Raw genomic sequence first — 11,317 nt, 5'->3', positions numbered from 1 at the left:
AGGCTTAGACCATTGGAAATCTCTTTCCGAGGCGGTCGTTTTCACATAAGGTAGGCCCCATTCCGAGGTCTGAGTCCAAAGATATGTCCTTCGGAAGTTCTACTGACTTTGTGTGTTGTTTCGGCCCGCGTCGACTTTTCAGCTTTTGACCGGGCTTTTAGAAAGGCTTTGTCTTCTCGAAACTTGGCCTTTAATCATGGAACTCCTTAGTAACCGACCTTTGCTCCTTTATCTCGCTAAAGTGGCACATTTCTGCACATAATGGACTTTGAAGCCTGAAATGCATAAAAACACGTAATCAGTGTTAACTCTTAATTATTACTCACATAATTGGTCTAAAAGTATGACTGTTAAAGGGTTAAAACTACAGTTTTGGGCTCTTATCAAACCACCCCCAAATAGCATTTTGCTTGTCCTCAAGCAAAGATGATAAATTAACATAAGTGACCAAAAATGGAGTTCTATCTACTTCTCGTTTCGCCGAGTGCGATTACATTGACCATATGCAACAAGGCCTTAAACCACTAGGAATTCCCTAGTGGACGAGTTATAGCCTCATGAGAGTTTTCAGTGAAGGTACTCACAAACTTCATCTATACTACAACGACTAAGAAATAAAACTATTGTTTCCTTATTCATGCTCCAAACTATCTATACATCTCACTAGCTATGAACAAGAATAACCAAGTCAAAAACCTAAGCTAATATATGCATAATAATCAATCATCTATAATAAACATATATACAATGAGTAATACTATGAAATGTCTAGCAGGTCCATTTCTGAAACTCGGAATAGCGTCCTTAAGTAGGTTCTCACAATAATAGTCAAGATACAACACTCTGATTTTTCCACTCAAGTTTAGCTACTCTAGTGCGCAGTGGGTACACTTTATCTTACAATCTCAATGACAACAAGGAAGCCGGAGTCAATCAAACACATCTGCCACTTACTATCACACTAGCCTATTCCTAATTGAGCTAGAGGTCTTTATTAGGTGTTGCGGGGATTAGGAGATGGTTTAAGAAGGAAGGAAATGGATATTCAAAAAGGACAAGTCTGAGATAATAGAGTCTTCATATTATTAACTAAAAACCTTGTTTGTTATTTACTTTTGCTTCTACACTTTGTTTCCATCCTTAGCCATATTTTTTTCTTTTTCTTTTTTCTTTTTTTTTTCCTTTGGCTTTTGACTCCCTTTTATTCTATTTTTGGAGTTTTTATTTTATTTCTATTTTTATTTTTCTTTTCCTTGGATGGAAACTTCTTTTCTTTATTTTCTGAAGCAATTAACTAACTTTTGTTTACACAGGTTTTTCTCTCTTCTCAGACTTATTCTAAATTGGGTGGGTTGAATTATTATTTTTTTTATTTATTTTGTTTTGTTTTTGTAACAGGGTAAAGGATTTGTGGTTTATGGAAGGCTAAAGAAAGGCTCAGAGGGGCGACTAGCGGGAAATAATTCATAGGTTTGAATTTTTGGCTATATCGATCCAAAAAGGGCCTAAATTCTCGCTTAGGATATGGCATAGTGATCAAGCAAGTGGACGTGTGATTTCTCTATCCCGATTTTACTTCTCCCTTGTGTCATTTCTCAAATGTTTCGCTCATATAAGGTTTTAGGCTATATTCTCACAGGATTTGTAGAATAAGTACTCTAGCATAGATTTCAGAAACTTACTGCTAACAATCATAGATACTCATTTAATATATTTATAGATAGATGCAAAGATTATTACCTACATATTAACCTAAGTTTCTAACAATTATTCTAATGCAAAAGCTACGTGAGACTTCTAGATTGTTAAGAGCATAGAGAAGGAAAACAATACCACTATTCCTAAGTGTATAGCATGAACTTATTTATTTATATTTTTAAATTTTTAAAATTTTAACTAGAAAACATATGCATATTAACTCTATCTATATCCTAACAGATGCCTTAATTACACGTGTTTCTATGCCCCCCCCCCCCCAAACAAGAAGCATGCTTTGTCCTCAAAGCATTTAAATAAAGAGGGTAGGAAAAATACCATCAAACGCGCGTGAAATTCAGAACATCCCAGAAAACAAGGTTAGAACGCATCTAATATAGGAAATAAAACCGACACAACTCTATACGAAGTTCTACCCATTATAGGGTTAACAAGAATGAAATTGCTTGGGACATAAGCAGACACTAACTAGAATGAAAACTTACCTTATCCCCCCGCATTACTCATCATCTTCCTCATCCTCTTTTTCCATAAAGAAGTGAGGTTCCTTCAATCTGCCGCCAGCTTCCCCGCCATTTATCATCTATTATTGCTAACCTATTAAGAGCCACTTGGTCCGACGGGGTGTAGGGTGCAACCAGATGAGGTTGTATCCTCCCCCCCTTGCCAAGTCATTGCACGGAAAGATCGAATAATACTATTGGTGGGTCGCACAAATGTCCTAACCGTAATCCAATCCGTGAAGCGTGTACAAAAACCGAAAGAAACATAGCATAATATGAGAAACTAGAACGGGCATAAGAAGGTACTTATGCCTCATGCTATGGGATCGAGCTAAACTAGACATCAAGGTTCGGGAAGGTCATGACACATACGCCCCGTGGCTAAAGCAAGGAAGACGCCGCAAGTGGCATCATTCACGTAAGAAAACGCCATTCCCTAAAATGTTTAGCATGATCCAAAACATAACAGTTCATATGTTCATGGACGGGCTACCAAAGCGACGTTATATTCCCCTTTGGTCCTCAATACGAAAATGCCCACCATACGACTCATGCAAAAAGTCGTAAGTGTAGACATACAAATTATCGTAACCCAATAGCACCATGGGTCTTGTATTTCATGGGCATAGCAAGTCCAAGAACAAATGCTAGCAAGAACATGGTAATTTCCATTGGTTCATTATCAATGTTGATGGAGAACACTTGTTCTCCATCTGGTCTTTCAAAGAAAATGCAGTTATCGTAAAAATAAGATGCTAGTGTTGGAGAATAAAGTGCATCCGGTCTTACCATAAGCGGCTCCCAGCCAACGAATGTGGTCACTTCGCGAAACCAAGCACCATAAGTAGTGCTTTGGAACAAATCTTCGAAAGACTGTTCCGGTATCAATGTTGGAGATGTCATCTCAAAATTACGCCTGGAATAGCTGCAAATGATCCGGATACTACGCGCGAAAAACTGGAAATTTTCTGGTCCACGGAGTCGTATGCCGAAAAGCGCGCTCGATAGAAGCCTTGGTCGGCGCCTCGAAGAAATTGAAATTTCCAGTGTTTTTGGTCGCTGGCGCTCAGCTTAAGCGCTGAAGGCCTCGACAAAAACTCAAAAATATATAGAGCGAAAGCGCTCAGTAGGGCTTGAAGTCTTCGGAGTTTGCGTAAAACTTCGGAAAATGAGCCGAAACGAGGGAATCGCGGGAGTGAAAGGTGAGTGATGGAGTTTAGGTGTAGTGTGAGTTATGAGGATAGATTGTATCAAGTTTATATAGGTTTAAGTTGCTAAAATGGATCGGGAAGTTGCCAAAACTAATTACGGCAGTTTCCGGAAATCCTAAAATTTCTAAACCCGAAAACGGAAACAACTCATTTTCTTGATTCTAATTCAAACCCAGTATCTTTTAGGTTGATTTTATGATAGAATGTACCTATTTAATCTAGATTTCATCCTACCATGATATTTATTCATATATATGCCTAAACAACCATATTTTCACCTTGACTCAAGAATAAATTCTAACACGAGGGTTATATAAAAAATCTGCCGAATAGATAAAACCACCCCCAAACAAGTTGGGAAGGTGGGGTCATTATAAAAACAACCACGATAATGGAAATGACCCATTATATTAAAAATAATTCATGCGAGTACATTTCACTACAAAATTCAACTTACGGAAATAAACTTACATAAAAATAAATGACAAGAATGAAACTACAAATAAAACATAAAACATCAAACTATACTATCCCTAGCTACTCAGTAACTGGTGGCGGAGGGAACATGCTCCCGAGATCGCTCCCCGAGCTCTGAAGAGCCAAGACCATTAGATCCTTCGGGCGACGACACTTCGTGCTGGATGGTGTGTCCTCGAAGGAGAGTCCCCGTGAGGTGGGAATCGTGTCGACATCTCGTCCGAATCGGGCGCCGAAGCTTCTAGCTCGGCGCCATCTGTTCCCACCTCTCGCCCTCTCGGGGTACGAGCTCAAAGTTGTGATGCATCGCTGTCTGCCGAGTCCGGAGATCTTCACAGATAGTGTTAAGTGAACGATGCCTCGATGGATCACAGCCATGCGTTCTCAGATCCATCCAAAGACCTCTCCAAGGCATCCGCGTCAAAACAGGTCAAGTCCTCCTCATCCTCGGAGGCATCCTGATGTCCCCCAGCCTCCTCGGCATTCTCAGCTCCTCCATCCTCTTCTTCTTCTTCTCTATCCTCCGCCAATCTCCAAACCCGTTGGACACACTCCTTATAGATGCGAGGGTTACGGTGGAGAGTGATGTATGTCCGATCAGTCCCCTGAGCTGCTCTCAACTTGAGCATGATCTTTGTTATCAACACAGGGAGAGGGGCAACAGACCTCCCTACTCCCCTAATCATGCTCAGTAAAAACTCTAAGATGCAAAAGTCATACTTCCGCCTCCGGAGTATCCATAAGATATGGAGGCGATTTCAGCCGATATCGCCGACCTTCCCCTTCCCCGGGCGCCCGAATTAATCCATCGGGTCAGAGCCATTTGGTTGGTCCTAAGGGAAGCCCGTCGAACACAATGTGATCTTGCATTGTAGTCCCTCCAATAACTGCCTCGTGCATCAATGGCTCTACCCCATTATCTTTGGGACTCCTGCAGGGTGACATCAGATGGATTCTAGGCGGAATGCCTAGAATCTCACCTAACAACCAGTCGTCACTTCCTTAGCCTCTTCGCTACCACAACAAAATCCTAGTCCCTTCCAACTCCCTCAGATCATAGAACCGGCCGGACTAAGTCCTCGTGGTAATAGGCTTCGGTCGAAAGTACCACAAGCTATTCCATCTCGACCGATCATCTAAATCACCAGTAAAATGGCGAAGTGGTCGGCGGTAAAAGCTTGCTTCGCAAAATTCGGGCGTTGTTGAGCCATTGGAAGTTTGGAATGTAGTGGGGGTTTAAATGTGATGTAGTGGTGGGATTTTAATCGACCAGTTGAAGCAACAGTGGTGGTGGTGGAGTGGTGGCGCGGCAGCACCAAAATTTTGAATTTTCGGTGGTTTTTAGTGATGTAAATCGGTGGGAGTGGTGGTCGGTGGTGTTTGGAGTTGATTTGGGTTGGGATTTGATTTTGGGCGTGGGTTAATTCTCGTTTTCTTTTTATTTTGATTTTGTTTTTTTTAGGTTATTTTTTTTATTTTTTTTTTTTGGAGCTTGGCGTTAATGGCGGAATGGAGAAGAAGATCGCGGGTGCTGCTAAAGGTAAGGGCGCGGTCGCGCTGTAGGTGGGCGCGGGTTGGGCCCAAGCCCAAAATCGAAATTTGTGATTTTTTTCGATTTTTCGCGAAACTTCAAATCAAAATTGCCGCTTCGTTACCGGTCTGATTTTTGCGAATGAGATATGGAAATGATCATGAGAGAATTTCCAATCCAATGATCCATAAAACAATCCATTCCGACCGTGGATGACATTTAAGATAGTGGAAAATGCCTCGAAGTGCGTGCATGACGTCCGTTATGCGAACAATTGAACTCTAAATTCATGGATTATGTCAACCCGAATCGTAATATAATAAAACGGCCTAAGCAACTCTAATGGGACATAAATATTTAGTACGGAACATTTAACACCCCATTCCCCAAACAAATTTTTACAACGAAGCTTAGAAAATTTGTTTTTAGCAGTGGGTCTTTTAAAGTCAGATTCCCGAGACTTCCTAGGTTACTATGTTTATTCTTTAATATATATATATATATATATATTTTTAATTTTAAAAATAAAAACAATAAACAATAAAGACATAATTCACCCCATAGAGAAACATGACTCAAAAAAATTTGAGAAAACATGCAAGAGTGGAAAACGTGAATTATGTTTAAACGTGGACTTAGGATACGGTACTTATAGCCACACACTCCATAGGGAGGGCCCGGTTACCTTAATGGTGCACTCACCAATATATGGAAATGAAAGAAAATGCACCAACCACAAAAATTGAGTCGTTTATAGTCAGATACTCGAGACTTTATCTAGACGTATGTATGAACATGCAGTTTATCATATATCAACAATCGAAATAATTGTGGATCATTCCATAAATAAATATCCCAGAAAACATATCCAAACACAATCAAGCACCAAGATTTCCCATGACTCAACCTAGTGAAATGAAAGCGAAATCGGATAACCCTATTATGTAACCTATCATGCACCTTATTTTTCATTTTTGAATGAGTGGGTGTTCTAGTAATTAAGGGTGGAAAAGTGAATGGTTGTGAAGAATATGGTGGATATGGATAAGTTGTAGAAAGACAGCCTGTAAACAATGAGGATATGGTTTTAGTACAAAACTCATTCATTGTGTGTGTAGGGACTGTCTCAATTCTAAAAATGAAGGTGTCAAGTGGTTTGTCCTTCTGTAGTATTTGTTTACTAGGTGGATTTAAAAAATTATGGAGCACGGGAGAAACAAAAGGATCGAGTGCAAACTCGAGATTCCTTTGAAAGGGTGGAAGGAGGGGAATCGAGGTGGATGTTGTGCAAAGTAGTTCTTGATAGGGTGATTCATCACCTTCTCGAAAAAAATCATCGAATTGCTCATCTAGATTGGTCATATCCTCGTTACTATGATAGTCCTCTACATCTTTGAGAAAGTCATCTATCTCATCGTCATCCGTAATATGTGTATCGACTAGTGTAGGGATAGAAATGTTGGAGTCTGAACTTCCAAAGGAAAGAAATTTGGGCATATGATTATCAGGGAACGTGTTGTTGAAATAATCTCGAGCAACGCTCTCGATCATGCTAACCTCTCCATCCATAGACGAATCGGGTAACTGTGTCTTTGTTTTAAGAACATTGACTTCAACAGCAAGATGGCCAAAAGACATGGACATTGAACCATTGCGGCAATTAATGAGCGCATTGGCAGTTGCCAGAAAGGGTTGCCCTAAAATGATCGGGACAGAGTCGTTAACGACTTCTGTGTCGAGGATGACAAAATCAGCCGGATAGTAAAAATCCTGAATTTTTACCAGAACATTTTCGACGACACCCTTAGGATACTTAATAGACCGATCAGCTAATTGCAACGTCATTCTAGTGGGTTGCATCTCGTCTAGACCTATTTGTCTATACAAATAAAACGGGAGTAAGTTGACACTAGCCCCCAAGTCTAATAACGCGGTCGTCGTATAAGAATCTCCTAAGGTGCATTTCTGATGGGGCGACCGGTGGTCCTTGTACTTAACAATTCCATTATGTTCAGATAGAGTTGGGAATTGTTCTGTTAAAAAGGCGTCTTTTGGTATATTGGTCTTACGCCTAGTAGTACACAATTCTTTATATTGGTATGTCGAGGAAGAGAAGGTTTATAGTTAGATTCTTGAAAACATCCCTAATCTCCTCGTAATTTGTATCCCTAGTTAACATGGCTAATTTTTGTGGAAACGGTGGTTTCTGTCTATATTTAGCAATGGTATTACCCGAAAGTGTTTAACCGTGGCTTCCTCGTTTCTTAGGTTTGGGTTGAACCGGTACCTCTACGGTGGTAGGCTATTAGGTTTCTATTTCGTATCTAGTAATATAGCAGGTGTAGGGGCTACTGGTGTGGTAACTATAGGCATAGTTACTTTGTTATCAACCACTCTGCCAGAACGGAGAGTGGTGATGGCCTTTAGCTCACCTACATTTTCATATTCACTACTAGTATTATTGGTTACCTCAAAGGCTGTATTTGTTGTTTTAGGATTAGGTATTTCGTTACTTGGAAACACACCTTTGGGTTGGGCTTTATCTTGAGCCAACTGTTTGGTTAAATTATTAACGGATTGTAGAAATTTGTTGGTTAGATTGAGCCATGGTTTGGAAAAGTTTTTGGCTCACTTGTATGAAGGTGTCAAGATGATCCGGTTGTGTGGGTGTAGTAGTCATGGGTGGTGTGACTGGAACTATTTTAAGTGAATTATTTATGGGTGGATTTGGGTAGTTATTATTTACCGGAACAATACCTCTACTAGCATTATAATTATTATAACTACTTTGACCTTGTGCTTGACCTTGTCGAGTTTGCGCTTGGTTGTTATAATTATTAAAATTCCCCGACCCGCCCTTGTCGTAGTGGGGCTTGGTTAAAGCCGTGCGAGGGCCTAACATATTGGTTATTGTACCCTTGAGGTGTGACGCGTTTTGGTTATTTCTCCAACGAAGTTGGGATTTTGTCTCCAAGGGCGTTAGGTTCACTATTAATGGAACAAGCCTGTTCATAGGCTATAGGACAGGGGGTCGGGATGCTCGAGGGCTCCAACAGAAACTACATGGATTTGAATTTACATTCATGCGGGGATTGGCTTTTATTGTACGTAAAATGGCCTCTACCTTTTGTGAGGGATTCAATTAGAGTTTTAAGCTCGGGATCTGATTTAACCTCAAACATACTGGTAGCCTTAACTGTTGAAGAAGAACTAGCGGAGCGGGAGTAATCGTCACTACCCCCCGGTTGTTATTTTCGCTTTAGTTTGGTCCTCTAAAAAATTTATAAGCCTCCGAAGCTCCTTTGCTTAAGAAACTACCCCCATTCATTATGTCAAGGACTTCTTTATGGTGGTGTAGAAGTCCTTTGAAAAAGGCACGAACTAACGTGTCTTTCGCTAAGTTATGATGTGGACACTCTATAAGGAGATCGGTGAAACGATTCCAAGCCTCTAAAAATGTTTCATGAGGATTTTGTCGAAAGAAATGAATCTTGGAAAGCATCTCATCTGTCTTTAGGGGTGGGTAAAAATGTTCCATAAACAGCTGAACAAGTTTAGCCCACGAGTCCACAGAATTAGGCATTTGGGCAGTTAACCAAGACGCCGCCTTATCGGCTAAGGTGAAAGGGAATACCCTTAATTTAATTTGTTCCGTACCAACCGTAGGATGGTGGAATGTTGTTAGGACTTGTTCAATCCTGCGCATGTGCTGATAAGGTTTTTCATGGTCTAATCCATGAAAAACGGGTAACAAATTAAAAATATTTGGGGGGATTCGGAAATCCCCCGGTGGATCTGCTAGAACGATGCAAGATTTGGGGCTATCGCTCAAGGCTTTGTAGAAGTCAGAGAGAGGCCTCTCTTCTTCGTCGGGCATTGTGTCAGGTGATGTGTGTGAAATAGTAGCTAGAGGTGTAGTGGGTGGTATACTAGATAGACTTGTTTGTTGACATTGTTGTGTAATTACGTTCGGTGATTTTGTTCGGCCAGACCTTAATCTCATACAAGGATAAAACCAAACTTAGCTAAACACATCAACACTCCAAACAATTCTGATATACTAGTATAAACCTCTAACAGGAGATGCGAGGTGTGGAAGAAAGGAATACCTGACAAGGTCCTTGTTTTCGCTTTATGAATAGCATCTTGTTTACGCTTGTTCAGTGTATATAGCAGGTTAGCACACTGAAAAATATGAAAGATCAAAGTTCGAATCAAAACTATCGAAATCCGAAAAATTTTGTTAAGGGCGCGGGTCGCGCTCGCATAGGGCGCGGTCGCGCTCAGTGTATTTTAGAATTCCAGAGTTGAAGGGCGGGTCGCGCTCCACATGGGGCGGTCCTTTCGAGGTCCAGATGAGTTAGGTATGGTCGCTCAAGAAGAAGCCATGGCTTCAGTGTAATTTTTACTCGGAATTTTTCAACTCTGAAATGGACAACCACAGTATGAATCAAACAAGGGTGGGTGGGTGTAATGGGACTTTAAGAACAGTACTAACACTACGAAAATAATACGAAAGTGAAACTAAGATGGCAGCGGCGCCATTTGATAAAAGTAAAAATGAATAGTCTACTCACGAAATGAACGATGAAATCAAAACGTAAGTAAACTAAAACTAAATTATGATGCTTATATTTATCAAAAGCTTAGCTCTTTGTTAATGGTAGATAGTTAGACCTAGAAATAGATTAGATTAGTAGCCTCCATTAATGAATTCTAGATCTAGTTTTTCATGTAGATTAATTAAGTTTAGTTCCATTTCAATTATTGTATTAGATTAAACCTTTGAATCTTGTTCTTCATTTTGATTAGATCAATAAAGTAGTATTTTTATCAATTTCGATTTTGTCATTTCCATTCCTAGATCTAATTTCAATTCCTGTCTTTATTTCATTTGAGTCATTAAATTAGATTTGATTATTGTTTAATTAAGTAAATTTCAATTCTTTATATCATGTTTAGTTTAAATGTAATCGGAAATGATTGCGTAATGATTCTCGGCTAAACCTCCATTAGAGGGGGTTGAGAAGCCTTGATGAAAGCTTGATTCCGAATATCGTAAAATCGTCGTAATTTCCTTTCCACTCTAGAAACGATTAGTTCACCATGAGAATGGGTTTAATCGTTCACATGCTAGTTATGAATTGGTAGGAATGCCATGTGTAATTAGGGATTAGGAAGAACCAATTGTTCTGCGAAGCAGTTCAATTCAGATTACGATGATTCGCCGTTAATAGGATTAAGTCGAGTTAAGGTGGAATCAATCCCCCTCTAACTCCTTATCATAGAATCAACGTAGCATTCCCTTAGTTATTCCCATCGTCGACTAGTTGCATTTCGTGGGTAGTTGCATCGTAGTCTAGTTGCCTTTTTTGTAAATCTCTCATTAGACTTTAAGTTTAGAGTACTTACACTTGAGAACATAGCATGCGGAAGGACTAAGAGTGGAACGAATCACTCTACTCCACTATATCTCATAGACTTGAGAGTAGAATCTTTGATAAAACATAGACCCATAAGTTTAAGTTTAGTTTTACTTGCGTTTAGAGTTCATCGCTTTATTTCGTAAGTAAGACTATTCATTTTACTTTTATCACTGATGCGCTCAAGTATAGGGTCAACAATGGCGCGGGCGCGCTCAAATTTAGAGTACACGAGGGTGCGCTCAATGTACTGTTCGAAAAAAAAAACTTTTTTCTGAAGAAAAAAAAACAAACACAGTTAGAACAAAACAATCGGGTTGGTGGGTGAAATGAGGTTATGTGTAGAATTGAAAACACAATGGGAAACTAATCTAACAAAACTAAGATGGCAGCGGCGCCATTTGATAACCGGTAAAAACTCTACTAGATTTCTCTAATTTATTCTTATGTTATCAA

General features: G+C 39.8%; 1 pseudogene; it reads left to right on the top strand.

Annotated features, from left to right (window-relative positions):
* The first annotated feature begins 8,836 nt into the window (after positions 1 to 8,836).
* Positions 8,837 to 8,930, top strand: LOC147515672 (small nucleolar RNA R71; annotated as a pseudogene).
* The last annotated feature ends 2,387 nt before the right edge of the window (positions 8,931 to 11,317 follow it).

The sequence above is a fragment of the Coptis chinensis genome, chromosome 2 (assembly GCF_015680905.1).
Source record: "Coptis chinensis isolate HL-2020 chromosome 2, ASM1568090v1, whole genome shotgun sequence".
NCBI classification, from domain to species: domain Eukaryota; kingdom Viridiplantae; phylum Streptophyta; class Magnoliopsida; order Ranunculales; family Ranunculaceae; genus Coptis; species Coptis chinensis.
This window is presented reverse-complemented; position numbering and strand designations above follow the sequence as displayed.